The sequence below is a fragment of the Planococcus citri genome, chromosome 3 (assembly GCF_950023065.1).
Source record: "Planococcus citri chromosome 3, ihPlaCitr1.1, whole genome shotgun sequence".
Classification (NCBI taxonomy): domain Eukaryota; kingdom Metazoa; phylum Arthropoda; class Insecta; order Hemiptera; family Pseudococcidae; genus Planococcus; species Planococcus citri.
In genome coordinates, this window is record NC_088679.1 from 80,000,648 (window position 1) to 80,015,544 (window position 14,897).

Sequence of the window (14,897 nt, forward strand, 5' to 3'; positions counted from 1 at the left end):
CAGGTATCTACGAGTATGTACCAATTTTCGAGTTAAATAAAATTCGATCTTATTGATGGAGATCGCAGAAGCGAAGTCATCATTCGACGAATATTCGTGATGAATATTTATATACCTAAACGAAGGTGGAATTTCTGCGGATGTCGGTTACTGCTTTTTAAAAACGATTCTCACAATGAGTATACGCGTAAAATATTGACACAAAATATCCGAAATGTCGACTGATCTGTATTTTATGTGTAGGTGCGTTGATTTGTATACTTCACGGATAATTATACGGATAGAAATATACCTATGTGTACAATGCGTTACACTTTCGGCGACCGTTTCTGTATCTGTAGTGCCTGCCTATGTCTACTTGGCTAGCGATATTAGCTATAATACCGAATACGAGTATGTGCATTTACCTATTCCGGCCGTTTCCATATATGCGAGAAAATGACAATCACTCGAGGGTGACTTGAAGAGAGAGCGAACGATGAACACACTAACCGAGTTCGAGTCGGTTAATTTTGTTTGGGTTTTCGATCGAACGATCGTCAAGGTTGATTTATATATTTATGCGCGGATACTCGAACTACGAGCACAAATCCGCATAAGAAAGAATTTGATGTGGACTTTTTGACGACGTATTGAATGACGTATGTATCTAGTATCTACCTACCTAGTTATACTCATTTGTGGACACGAACGAGGTATCTACGTACTTTTACATAGGTATGGCTAAGAACCTAACTGCTTATTTACCAAATTGAATAATTATACAGGTAGCACTTTTCATCGAATTTCAACAGAAGTTTGGGAAATACGTGTTTTAGGTACAGGTCTGGAAATTTGTTCATCGACTAATTGGTATCTTACAACAAAAGTTTGTCTTTATATACCTAATCTGGAGTCTGGAGCACCATTTCTATCTTCTTCGTAAATTATGGAAATTCAAATTGAAATGTTAAAGTGGAATTATGGGTTGCAGAAAATTCAACTTCAACTCGATTTTCAGGAGCTTAGTCCAAAAATTTGCAAAAATTCCGGGGAAATTTGGAGGTATTTTAGGCAAAATTTAAAATTTTGGAAAATCCAAAATACACAAAAAAAATTAATGGGACAAGTTGCAAGTTGAAAAAATTTTCTCATTATGATTTTGAAAATTTCAAAACTCAATAATGATTTTTTCAAAGATGGCATTTTGATGAAACGACCAGAACACTAATTAAGGTACTGTAACCCGGGTATGTCAGACTCCCATTTTGTTCCTCACGAAAAAAATTGTTGTTTTTCGATTCAAGGTTTTTATGACGGAATTTCTGGCATAGAATGAAAGTAATCATTGAATTAGAGCACATGCTGTGAATTTCACACAATTTCAAACTATTTTTAACCCAAAAATGAAGTGCTGAAAAATGACTGAAATTCAAAACAATTAAATGTATTTCAATTTATTGATACATGTAGCATACCATTGGAAAGCTCATTCAATTCTCTTTCAAAAATGTTATTATGAAAAAGTTGTAAAAGTGCATGGTTTTGAAGATATACGCGGTTAAAGTTTGCCGAATTCCCATATACTGCAATGCTAAGTTCGTCAAACCAGGAACAAAATGGCCGTCTGACATACCTGGGTTATAGTTCCCTACCCTAATTGGACTTTATAAACAGCACAAAATATATAAATAACTTGAGAAAATGATAAAAATCTAATTCAAGGGGGAGAAGGTCGCCGAAGATGCAGTTCCACTGAGAGAGGAAGCAACAAAAAAGGCACTCTACCCCGATCTACTTGTAATTTTTCGCAGGGCTCCAAAAATTAAGAAACTGACAAAGGAATTTTTTAAAAAAGCACTCTCCGATATGAACGAAACCAAAGTAGATCAAAACAGCATGTCTTCAAACCCTGGGTCATTTGTAAACGTCTTTTGGACTTTCTGAAAAAGGAACAGATTTGAGATTTTGCCATCTTTTCAGTATGGTTTTTGTAATAAAACGAGCACAGTTCATCAGTTCCATCGATTGGTACAACTTATTAACAATGGCTACAAAAAGAAGCAATTCACAACTGCAGCTTTTATAGACATCAAAAAGGCCTTCAACTCTGCATGGCATTGCGGTTTAATTCACAAATTAGTTACAATCAAAACACCCACTTTTCTACATAAACTCATTTCTTCCTTCCTTCAAAATAGGAAATTTTATGTTCAAATCGACGATGAAAGCTCTTTGCTTCGAGGAATCAGCCAAGGTGTACCACAAGGCACTGTATTGAGTCCAACATTGTTCATCTTATACTGCTATGATATTCCTAAACCAGCTGATCATGAAATAGCAATGTTTGCTGATGATACGTGTTTACTCAGCCAAAATAATGATCTTCTAATTGCTTGTAATCAACTTCAAGCTGGTATCAATGAATTGGAACCATGGTTTGAACGCTGGAAACTTAAGCTAAATCATCTCAAAAGTGAAACAAAAATCTTCACACTTCGCAAAATCTCACTGAATCCAGAAATCTAAATCGATAACACTGTGGTACCATGGAATACATCAACAGTTGAATATCTCGGCGTACACTTGGACCAGAAACTATCTCTCAAAAACCATATTGTTCTCAAATCACATGATGCCTACCTCAAACTACGTAAACTTTGGCTGTAGGTGAGTTGATTCCCGTTTGATTTTTTTTTAAATGAAAGTGTCCGAATTGATTCCCACTTTTTATTTTCGAGTGTACGAATTGATTCCCACTTTTTATTTTCGAGTGTATGAATTGATTCCCACCTTTTATTTTGGAGTATACGAATTGATTCCCATCTTTTATTTTCGAGTGTACGAATTGCTGTGAAGGAAGTTTGGCCACAAAGCACAATACGTGATTGCTGATTTGATCTGGCTCAGTGTTGGTGGAGGAAAATCCAGAAACTAGGCCTAACCAGAGCCTACAAAAATACCGCAATGACGATGGGAAACATTTAAAGTACTTCTTCGGTCTTCCCTTCCTCCCACCCGAAGATGTGCCTGAATGTTTCAAAACCATAACTGAGATTCGTAAAAAGAAAACGAACGATGATAAGATTTCTGAATTTAAGACATATGTCTACGACAACTATATCTCAGCATCATCTCAATTATTCCCGCCAGCACTTTGGGCTCAGTATGCTGCAACCATCAATCGGACGACCAATTCCTGTGAAAATTTCCATTCTAAACTAAATTCCGATTTCTATTCCTGCCATCCCAGCATTTATAATTTTATTGTCTTCTGGGTAACGCTAGTAGGCTGGAATCAATTCGTATACTCGAAAATAAAAGGTGGGAATCAATTCGTACACTCGAAAATAAAAGGTGGGAATCAATTCGGACACTCGAAAATAAAAAGTGGGAATCAATTCGGACATTTGAAAATAAAAGGTGGGAATCAATTCGTACACTTTTTTCATTTTGGGAATCAACTCACCAACTCCCTAAACTTTACCCCTCACTGAATCGTCATTCCAGATTGTCTACATCTTGTAGTCTACTTCTTTACAAAAGTCTCATCCATAGCTCATTCACATATGCAGCGCCAATATGGATAACAGCTTCAAAAACTAACAAACATAAGCTACAAATTATACAAAACAAAGTTCTGCGAATCATTACAAACGCACTATGGTTCCTCCAAAACAATCATTTACACAATGAACTGCAAATAGAATCAATCAACACCGTCTCTGAACGACTTACTGAAAAATACCGATTCATGCTGGAATCGCTTGATGACTTTAAATTCCTACTTAGCAAAAATCTTATGAATCGTCTTAAAACACATAAAAATCCTCAAGATCTTTTTTGATGCAATAAAACAATAATTCTTTCAAATCGTTATATTCGTAGGTTTTTTATACAATTTTTTGCCTACCCTAGTATCGCGTTATTATTGTATAAAAATTGATCACTTTGTGTACAGCGTTTAGGCGCTGAGCCAAATAAATACATATTTCTCTTCTGCAAAAAAAACCCTGGTAACCAAAATTTAAATGCTAAAAAGTTCATTTTTGGTATTTTTTTGAAAAATAAAAAATTTAAAAAATCGATTTCAACAGTGATTTTTGAACTTTTTAAAGAAATATATATATTATATTTTTGAGAAATTTGAACCAATCACTGAATAATTTTTTCAAAAACTCCCACAAATCAACAACTTTTAGTTTTGAGCTATATTTTATCCAGAAACTTCAAATCACTCTGGATGGGCCAACAATGAACTTTAGAACCTAGTATCTACTAAATCGAAAGTCTCTTTTTATGACTTTTGAAAGACTAAATTTTCACTTTTGAGCTACCTTTTTTTTTGAGGGAAAAAAATGGCGTTTTGATGACTTTCGAATGGCCAAATTTTCATTTTTGGACAACTTTTTTTTGAAATTACACAGGTTTTAGTAGATATAAAATTATTTCAATTTTCGGTAACTTTCAAGTCATTTTCTAAGGTAATTTTACAGTTTTCGTTATTCCTTACGTGATTTTTTTTTCACAATTTCATTTTATTTTCCATACTTCATCTTTTAATCCAAATTTTGAATACTTTTTTTTTTCATAACAGAGCATTTTTGCAAAGTTTTGCTCAATTTTTTACAATATTTTTCATTCAATTTAAACAATTGCATTTCAACAGCCTTTGCAAATAATTTTCGCAAAATTTTGCTAGAATATGCTCATTTTTTTCACCAATTTATATGGCAATGGTCAATTATTTTCAGCAACTGGGAGGTTAATTCCACAATAATACCGACAAATTCGTTCAATTTTGAGAATATTTGGTCAATTTTTGACCAAAAGTGTGACTTTTTGATAACATTGATGACCCGGTAAACCCCTTTATATTTTTGGTTGATGCTTTATAGGGGCACCCTCGTGACCAGTTTAGGTTGTGACAGTTTTAAATTCCACGAGTATCACTGCAAAATGGAATTCTAAACCAAATTTGAAAATTCCAGAAAATGTGAAGAGAATCAAATTTTCAAAGAAATTGCAATAGGAGCGTTTTCCCCTGCAAGATACCATCTGTTGAGTTTGCAATTTGACCTTTTTGGAGCTTTCAGCGAGTTATAAAATTTCTATGCAAATTTCAAATCGCTGTGGAAGGGCCAAAAATGAACGTCAATATCTAGAAATGAACAAATTGAAATTATGGGTTTTAAAATACAGTACCTACATTATTAACCTTTTCTTATCGAATTGAAATTTTTAAAAATGCCTGGAAATTGTGAAAGCTTCAGAAATATTACTCAATTCACAAACTGTTCACCAATGTTCGTGGAATAAACAAAATCGGTGGCGACGAGGGGCATGGGTGGAGTGGAGTGGCTTTTATTCTGAAAAGTCAAACATTTATTGGCTTCAAAAGCTAAATTATTTCATTTTTTTTTGAATAAGGAATTGAAAGAAGTTCTGTAAAAACTTCAGACGAACTGAAAGAAAGCATCGTTTATCTGCCCTAAAAATTCTGAAAATGGGTATTTTAGCAATTTCTTGAAATGACATCTTTGGTTAAAGAACCCTCAAAAAATATGTAAAAAGCAAACATTAAGAAATTGACCTCACGAGACATTATTTCGCGCAGAGAAAATTCAACGTCGAAAATTTTTCTGAGGAAATAAATTTAATCGCATTCGAAGATCTCAGGGTCATTTGAGACCCACGGAGAATCGAGCAGAGGGAGAGAGAAAGAGAGGTCGAGCAGTAATCCGAAGTGCAACGACCTTTAGCCCACTCATTCTGCATATTTTCTCCCGAAAAATCCTAACCAAGAGGGAGGAAAGGGAGGGGGGGGGGGGGGTTAAATTAGGGTCTGAGCACAAAACTACAATGATTTTTATGAGTATTCATTTTTAGATGAATTCGAATACGTGAGAGTCGAAATAAATTGCGAAAAACCAACCGATGTATTCAATTTTTACCATTAATTCGCACACTTTGACGATTAAAAATTATATTTTGCAAAAATGAATGCCAAATTCGAGCTCAGAGAGCGTTGAAATACCCCAATTGGCTCCCCAAATTCACTTTTTTCAATTGAATTGAATAATTTTTCAACATTCGAGGACGTTCATTCGCACAATAGTTCATCCTACAAAAAAAAAAAAATTGATGAGAACCGTTTTTGTCGCAAATTTTGAGATCAATTTCGTGCATAAATAATCGTTTTCTCGTGGAAGACATATTTTTGGAGAAAACTTCATTTTTGAAAAGGTCTCATCCATGGCTCATTCTGAGCGATTTTCGTCATCTAGAGATGAGAGCATCCAACGTTTAAAAAATCCTCCTCCCCCCCGTTAGGATATTTTTTTGGGGTGAAAGGTTAAATAATGACTCGGCTACTTTAGAAAATGACTCGGGTCATTTGATAAAGAATTAAATCCGAACTTGATCTCAAAAGAAAGCAGCAAAAAAGCACATCAACGTCCCATAACACCCAAATATAGTACATAATCTAGTAACCTAGTATGCCTATACTAATTAACAACCACGAAATTGAACCAGTTTTAATTTATTGAAAACTAGAAAATTTGCATTATGTAAGTAGATATGTATAGGAAGATTTACAATTGTAAATTAATAAAAAATCATCGTTGTTCGCAAAACCGATGAATTAAGTTCAATTCATCGCGCATTGCAAATAGGCTACGAATACGCGAACACGTTCGAAGAAAAAACAAAACCTACTCGTATAAAAATTACCATCGCAATAGGTTTGGGAAATCCTACGGATATTTTTTGGAAATGGTAAATAATTTTTCAAATACGAGTAACATTGTACCAGACCTTAACCATGATAATGATGATCAAAATGAGAATTTAATTCATTCAAATGTCATTCGTAAGAATCATGTTCCGCAGACCGGCAATACTAATAACCAACAAATTAGGTATTCATCTACGAGTAATTTCCTTAGAAATAAATTTACGCGCTAATTTCTTTCTTGTTTTCATTTTTTTTTTTTTTTTTTTTGAATATGCAAATTCACTCGCTCATTTGACCAGTAGGTAATAGTAGATATGATTGTGGCTGGAAATTTGTAAAAAAAAAAAAATCATCGATGAAAATGCATCGTATGGTGAATATTTCGCCTCGTCAGGTAGGTACAAGAACGATCAACGAAAACGAAAACGAATACGTCACGAATAAATTAATGAAACTTTCGTCATTGTTGTGGTAATTAAGTTATTAGACAAGAGTACTCGTACTACATAGCCTAGTCGTGTCTGAAGATGGATACTCGTAGAATTAAAACAAACAAACCAGCGTACGGCTATATTGGCGTTGCTGCGTTGGTAAGCTGGTGTTAATGTACTTATTCATTAGTAAGTAAACTGCTAGTATGTCCTTATGAGCATACTTGTTAAGTTAATTCAGCTTATTTTCGTAAACGATACGCCTTTCGCTTTTGTATACCTTACCTACGAGTATGTATATGTAAGACCGCGTAACATAGCATGGCATATGGCTATAGCTACCTCAACCTAAACGGTTTCGATTTTTCTTTTCGTTCTAAAATTACCTGAATTATACGATTACGACACATCGCGCTGTTTTAATTTACCATTCGATTAATCGATGGTCAATGCAAACGGAAATTGGATGCCCTGGCTGTATATAGAGCTAGACTTTTAAATCGATTGAAAAAATTGAAGCAATGCAAAAGAAGAGGACATGAAACGATAACGAATAAAGTTTTAAGTAGTTCATGCACCGAGTTTGACCTTGGTCAGGGAGTATAAAAACCGGAAAAATTTTTCGTACAGGAAATGGGTCAAATTTATACATTAGTATCAGACGGCCGGTTTACGAAGACGAAAAGGAAAGGAGAAGAAAGGAGATACCAGAGATTATGAGAGAGAGAGTACAAAAAGTGCACATGCAGCGAGACCTCGACACTGATTGTGGTTCCAAGGGTCCTGTAGAGGGCCCATTCGAAGTGAATCGGACAAATTTCAGTGACCTACATATTATTTTGTAAAACAAAATTTCGCTCAAAAGTATGCCCTTGAGGAATTATAAATTTCTGTATGAGTAATCCAAAATAAATACATAAATAAATAGGCAAATAAGTTCTTGAAAAACATGGTAGAAACTTAGAAAGTATACATTATTAGGAAGTGCATCAATTTTTTTTGTATTGGGGCTCACGTTCATTTTCGCAGACCCTGAGCAAAGGAGGAAAATGGTAGACAAGCTGTCATGAAAGTGTGGAATGAATGTGTTACTGTTAATTGTGGATGAGTTGGTGGCGGTCCATTTATCATTCCTGATCTTCCACCTTTTCCTACTGAACGAGTCTCAAAAGTTATTCCTTTCACTTATGTTGGTGTCAATTACCCACTTTGGTCCTTTGTATGACAAAATGTCGTGGAAATGTAAAGAAATTCTTCGTTTTTATTTCCACCTGTTTAACTGTCAAAGCTATTAATTTGGAACTTGTCAAAAGTATGAAAGCTACAGATTTCTTAATCATTTTTTGTTGTTTTATTGCGGAGAGAAACATGCTGAAAAAGATCATTTCTGATAACGTTGCACAATTTAAAAAATTCAAATCCTTCATTGATCATGTGTGGAGAGAAAATTTAAGAAAGAACAACAAATTTGTTTCCTTCCGGCTTGAAAACAATATTGAATGGAAGTTTATTTCTGAAAATGCTCCCTAGATGGGAAGTGTCTACAAAGTACAAATGTTTGATTTTGTCAGTGAAGAAATGCACAGTGGAGTTTCGATAACTCAAACTCCGTTAACTCGAAAACTCCGATAACTCGAAGCAAAGTCTGTTTCCCTTCAACTCTCCATAAGACTCAATGTAAAATTCACTTCTTTACCTCAAAGTAAAAAGTCCAAAAACTCCGATAACTCGAAGTAAAATATTTGAAAAAGACAAGAAGAACCTCTGTAAGTCGAACGTTGCCAACGTTTTGCCTTTATAACTCGAATTTCTAGTTGAAAACACTTGTAAATTCGAATCTCATTGATACAAAATACTTTCACATTCACATATCGGTTATCTTCAATGGTACCTATTGTACAATCTCATTCCATACTCCATACCTAATATTTTCTACCAGGTATAATACGTGTTTCCATTTCATTCTAGTAAAAAAAAAAAACACTCATCTAATTCAAAACTTCGCTAACTCGAAATATACCAAAATTAACCTCCATAACTCGAACTCCGATACTTAACTCAAAAACACCGATAACTTGAAGTCAACTCCTTCTCCCTTCAGCTTCGAGTTATCGAGACTCCACTGTATTAAAAAAATCAGGCTCTGGCATGATTAATTTTGAAAATTTGAAAACGACTTTGAAAGATATTGAAAACATATGTGTCATTCTGTAGGTAATGGGCCCATTTGGTCGTTTCTATTTATCTAGATAATCGTGTTTTTAGTGAAAAACTTGAGAAAATCGATAATCGAGGTTTTGATGGATTTCGATGTATGAACATATCCGACTATCGCGTGTTAAAGTATCAAGGTCGCAGGTGCGCCCGCCCCAAGCGGAGAAAAACAAAACTAAAGTTTTTCTAAGAAGGGCCCATTTAGTCAATTTTGTTTTTTTCACAGTAAATTAATACAACGAGCAAAATGCTCAGTCCCGAGCACAACGCCATTTAAAGATGTACAAAATGGTACCTGTTAGAACGAGCTCATATATAACGAGGAATTCGGATAGTATGAGCTGAAATTCTTGAAATTTGGTTCATTTTAGTGTTTTTTCTTCCATTTATAATGAGTGTTCATGCAGAAAACATTCATTAAATCCCCAATTTCAGCTTTATCAATTAATTTGATAAAATTCTGAAATTCAGACAGATTTTGTAGCATTTTTTTAAAGAACAGAAATGGACAATACGAGTTGAAACCGTTTCCAATCGATTTGACAAGTCGAAAATAGTAATAATTAAAATTGACATTTTTTTTGCTACATGAGTTACAAGTATCATTTATAACGAGAAGCTCTTTATACTCGGTTATTGTACAAGATACTCGTTTTAAATGCAATACCTTTTACAACGAGAGACCGGATACAACGAGCAAAATGTCTGGTCCCTTCAATCTCGTTATAAGTGATTTCCACTGTAATTTTTTTTGCTTTTGAACAGAGTAATGAATTTTAATGCGAAATTGTAATTTATTAATCATTGTTTTTCAGGCTTAAAATACTCATGAACATGAAAAGACTGAGTAAAAAAAATCACTATAAACAATAAATAATCTTCAATTTTAGGTATGAAGGTTTTGGGATTACATGAAATTTCAGCTTTTTTCAGAAAAAAAACTTTGAAGGCAATTTTCTCAAAAGTTGAGCTTTTCAAATTTTTAATCATGGATTTTTTGGAGGTTGTTTTGCACTTTTTGGGCTTCTATCCAGCTCATATGATTGCTCCAGAGATCTACTTCACCCCCCCCCCCACCCATAACTCAATATCAACCAAATGGACCCATTACCAGCAGAATGACACGTATTAAATTCAAGGCCTCTAACATGTGTGTGGTGATCTTAAAGATGTCATTACTCCAGCTCAATTCATTGGTAATTCAAGTCACATTTCAGTCGACAACAAATTGGGTGTTGTTAATACTAGATCCGAAATTTTGGTCTATTTGGTACAAAGTTTACTTATCCAATTTACACAAAAAGGACAATAATTCTATACAAAGAAATGCTGTTTGTCTCATACTGAGTGTCGGAGAACCTGTATTAATAGGAGAGGACGTTTTGAGGGGAAAATGGAGATTAGGTGTAGTTGATCAGCTTCATATTAGCAGTGATGGAAACATTCGTTCAGCAAATGTTAAAATCAAAATGGGTATATTAACTAGACCCATTAAGAAATTGTACCCTTTAGAACTGAATTATAATTTTAAAAAAATTTTAAAGTAAAATATTTTGTTTCTCGTCGTGAGTGTTGTGAATTGCGATTACAATTAATATAAAAATAAGATTTTTATGATTGTAGGTAAGTTAAAATGTTAGGAGTATTTTTTTTTGGTTAGTTATTGTTGGCTACTTTATACCTTTCTATTCTGAATTGATGAAATTATTGTTTTGATTATTCCACTGTAAATATTCAAGAGATAAACATCTCAATTATAATGTCTAAGTAACTGTATATGAATTTCATTTCAGATTTAATTCATTTTTTCTTGGGAGGGGGGAGGGGGATGCGATGAAATATGAAAATTGTGGGGTGTCAGCATTACAAATATATGGACATTCTAACCATGATGAAAAAAAAACAATCCTTGAAGATCCTAAGTAACAGGGCGTCCATCAAAATCTCAAAAACAGGGTGTCTTAACAAAATTTTTCCAATTTTAACTTCAAACGTTTGTTAAATTTGAGCCATAAGTTTTTCATTTGGAAAAAGAAGAGCAAACAAAAATTTGTAATTCAAGTTGTAAAAAAGTCGACAAATGAGCCCTTTTCCACGAAATTTTTTACAAAATTCCAGAAAAAGGAGAAATAGATTTGATAATTTGAAGACTGATTGAAAAAAAGCAGAACTTTTTGATGAAAAGTGAAAAAAACAGGATTTTGGCAGTACTTACAGGACTTCCAGGACCATTAGACACCCTGAAAAAAAAACCTTCAAGAACGGTCTTATCAAAATGAAAAATGGGCCAATATGTTTACAATATCACCAAAATATATATTTTGAAAATTTATAGCTTTCAAAAATTATTCGAAAACTTTCGCAAAAACAAAAAATCGAGTTCTTGATCAGTGATCAATCAAAACTCAAAAATTTCAAAGATGGAAAAATTTGTCATATTCTTGCAAACTTTTGTTCCATAAAAATATTTTTTTTCAAATTTTTCATTCATTTTTGAGGAAAACCATCATCGAAAGTTGTAATCGACTCAGAGATGTATCCCCCCCCCATTCGAAAAATATGGACCTAAGAAAAGCAACTACATAATATGGCTGTTCTTGAATTGAAAAAAAGGGATCAAAATTCAAAATTAAAGTTTTTAAATTAATTTTGAAAAATCTACACCTTCATGAGTGACTCCAATTTATTATGTACGTCTACGTATTCATGTCCATTGAGGGTAGATTGCAGAATTTTTTCGAAAAATTTTATCACTACTTACTTCAGGATCTCCAAAAAATAATTCATGATTTTTTCCTCGAGAATTTAATTACACTCAGTAGTGTGATATAAAAAACTCACAAATGTTTTTTGGCCAATTAAATCGAAAGTTTTCGGCTGCTTATTGAAGATTTTTAGCATTTTTTACTCAATTGATGACTATTGTAGGTTGATTTTTGTTCATCCTATCCCCCTCCCTACACCACAAATGTCAATGTTGACATACCTAGACTTACCGCCAAAATTCGACCGAATGTTTCCAACGATGGAGGGAGGGAGGAAGGGTGGGAGGATGAGAAGGGGGTCGAAACGATACATATATTTTGATATTACAAGAAAACTTAAAGAAGTGTTTTACAAAAATGAAGAGAAAATTTTTTCTGCTCGAACAAAATATGTCCCAAACGGTAAAAAAAAACTCGGAAAGATCTCTGAAGATTCTTTTTGAAGGATGGGGGGGAGGGGTGGAAACCACTTGAAACGGACGAGACACAAAAAGGTTGGAAATTTCGATTCGACTGATGAACTGTAGGTACAATTTGACGCTTGGTGAAAATAGTCGCAATTTTTCAAAATAATAAGGATAAAAATTGGAAAAAGTCGAACTTAGAATCGAACAGAATTGGTCCAAGGTCTTCGAAGTGGTTTTCGAAAGAAAGGTACATAAAAAAAAATCAGGTAAAATTATAAACACAAAATGAGAACCACGAAACACATTTCAATATTATTTTTGCACTTTTTACACGAATATCGTATAGTAAAAACGAGTAATGAAAAGTAACCTTGAAAAGAAACACGAGGAAGAGCTGAGATGAAAGATTATTCGACGATTTTTTTTCTGGTGCTAGAAAAGGATTTCTTCTGAAGCAAGTTTCGTTGAAAATATTCGAAATTAATTTTTTTTTTGGAGGGAAAGGCGGAGATAAGAAAGGGGATTTTTGAAATTTTCTACAATTTAAAAACCGCCGAATCGTGCATGTGAGGTAAAAATGAAACTTTTAGACCTACCTCGTCTCAAAATTGTCAACATCTAATGAACGCAGTGAGATGGCATAAATGTATACTTTTCTGCCAAAATGTAGATACACTCGACACAAAACGAAAAATACTTCATTGCGATTTCAAAATGTAGAAAAATTCCGAATCCGCGTATTTTCAATTTCATATCTCATTCGCACTTGTAAAATTGACTAAAACTGAGGACTTTCGAGCAATCTTAATATATAACTAACAACTAGTTTTCCTATTCGACAAACACCACATCAATTACCATAGATAGGACGTTATAATATCCAGCACCGGTGGTTGTTACATAAGCGGCACACTATGCATGTACATTAATAATATACGTAAATTCATCGAAACATGTAAAATATTTTACCGGTTTACGCGCATCAACGCGTACAAATATGCGAATCTTAATGACTTTGGTATAAAGAAATAATACATAGCGGTGGAAATCACATCACAAATCGACTGTAGTAAGTAAAGGTATAATAAATCTACATATTATTATACCTACGTAAAGATGTAAAAACGCAGCAAATTACAAATAGTAATCACAACATCAATAAACTCAACTTACCCGAAAAAATGATACAATATTCGACGATCGTAGATGAAAAACAAAAAACGAAGCACTCGAATACGAAATGAAGAAAAATCGCAATAAGTACAATCGGACCGAACGCACTTAACAACTTAACTCAGTTACTGATTTAAAACTAACGAAAATTCTCAATCTCATTATGTTATCTTGTTTGTTATAGAATAAGTTGAAAAAGAGAGAAAAAAAATATACAGGGAGAAAGAGCGCGGCAATATTGGAAAACCGGGTTTTAAAATCAAATGTTGGAAAACTCGATTTTTCAGATAATTTTTTTTTTAATGAAATGTTCGATATAATAGCTATTAATGCGAACGTCACTGAAAACAATATTGATATACTAAGGTGACGCCTTAATAAAGTTTACTCGATTAAAGAAAAAAAAAAAAAGAAAGGTTATGACAGGTTAATCAAGTATCGCTTGTTTAATTCGATGGTCATTTTCAATGTCACCGGAAAATCTCGTAAAGGGGCAAAAATCACGAAAAAAAAGTCGACAACCGGCGACGAACGAATTCATCAACGAAGTCTCTTCTCGATGACGCGGACGATGGGTACACGACACTTTTGAAAAAGCTCGTCGATGATTTTTCGGCGGCGATTCGAAAATGTATTAATTCACTAGTCACAGCTCTCGACTGATGATCGCGACGCGCGGTCACTATACGATGACCATTTTACGATTATACGATTAAGAATGTCCGCAAATCCTCCGAACTAGCGTATCAATGTCAACAGGTTCGCCGTACCTTTCCTATGCTCCCTCTCTCTTGATTATTGGCGCGCCAAGCCAGTTCGATGCGGCAGCCGATGCCGATGCCGATCTTTCGCACACACGTGAAAATTGATTCATTCAAACGGATAAATCGGTCATCTAACGAGGTGCCATAAGCGTGCGTACGTTACGTATCGTATACTATTTTGATGGTTTAATCGTCGAATTTACGTACGTACGAAGATCCGCTTTTTCAAAGGGGAAAACCGAGAGCGAGATGAAAGGGGGGTTTATGACAGAATATTCGATCTTGTATTATGATCTAGGCCTATTAAATTTAATAATCAGGTTTTCGATCGAGATTGTTTTCCCCGTCGAGTAATTAAAATAACGGTAGGTGATTCGAGAATTTTTTTTTTCAGAAATGATCGAGCATCAGATGATCCAGGGTAA

The 14,897-nt window shown here is 34.1% G+C and overlaps 1 protein-coding gene across 1 annotated transcript in view; it reads right to left on the reverse strand.

The window, feature by feature from the left end:
- Positions 1–14,422, reverse strand: part of LOC135839648 (very long chain fatty acid elongase 4-like) — a 64,039-nt gene extending 49,617 nt beyond the window's left edge. The window contains exon 1 of the mRNA XM_065355770.1: positions 13,709–14,422. The gene's annotated coding sequence lies outside the window, so the exon portion shown is untranslated. The remainder of the gene's footprint in view (positions 1–13,708) is intronic.
- Positions 14,423–14,897: the final 475 nt, after the last annotated feature.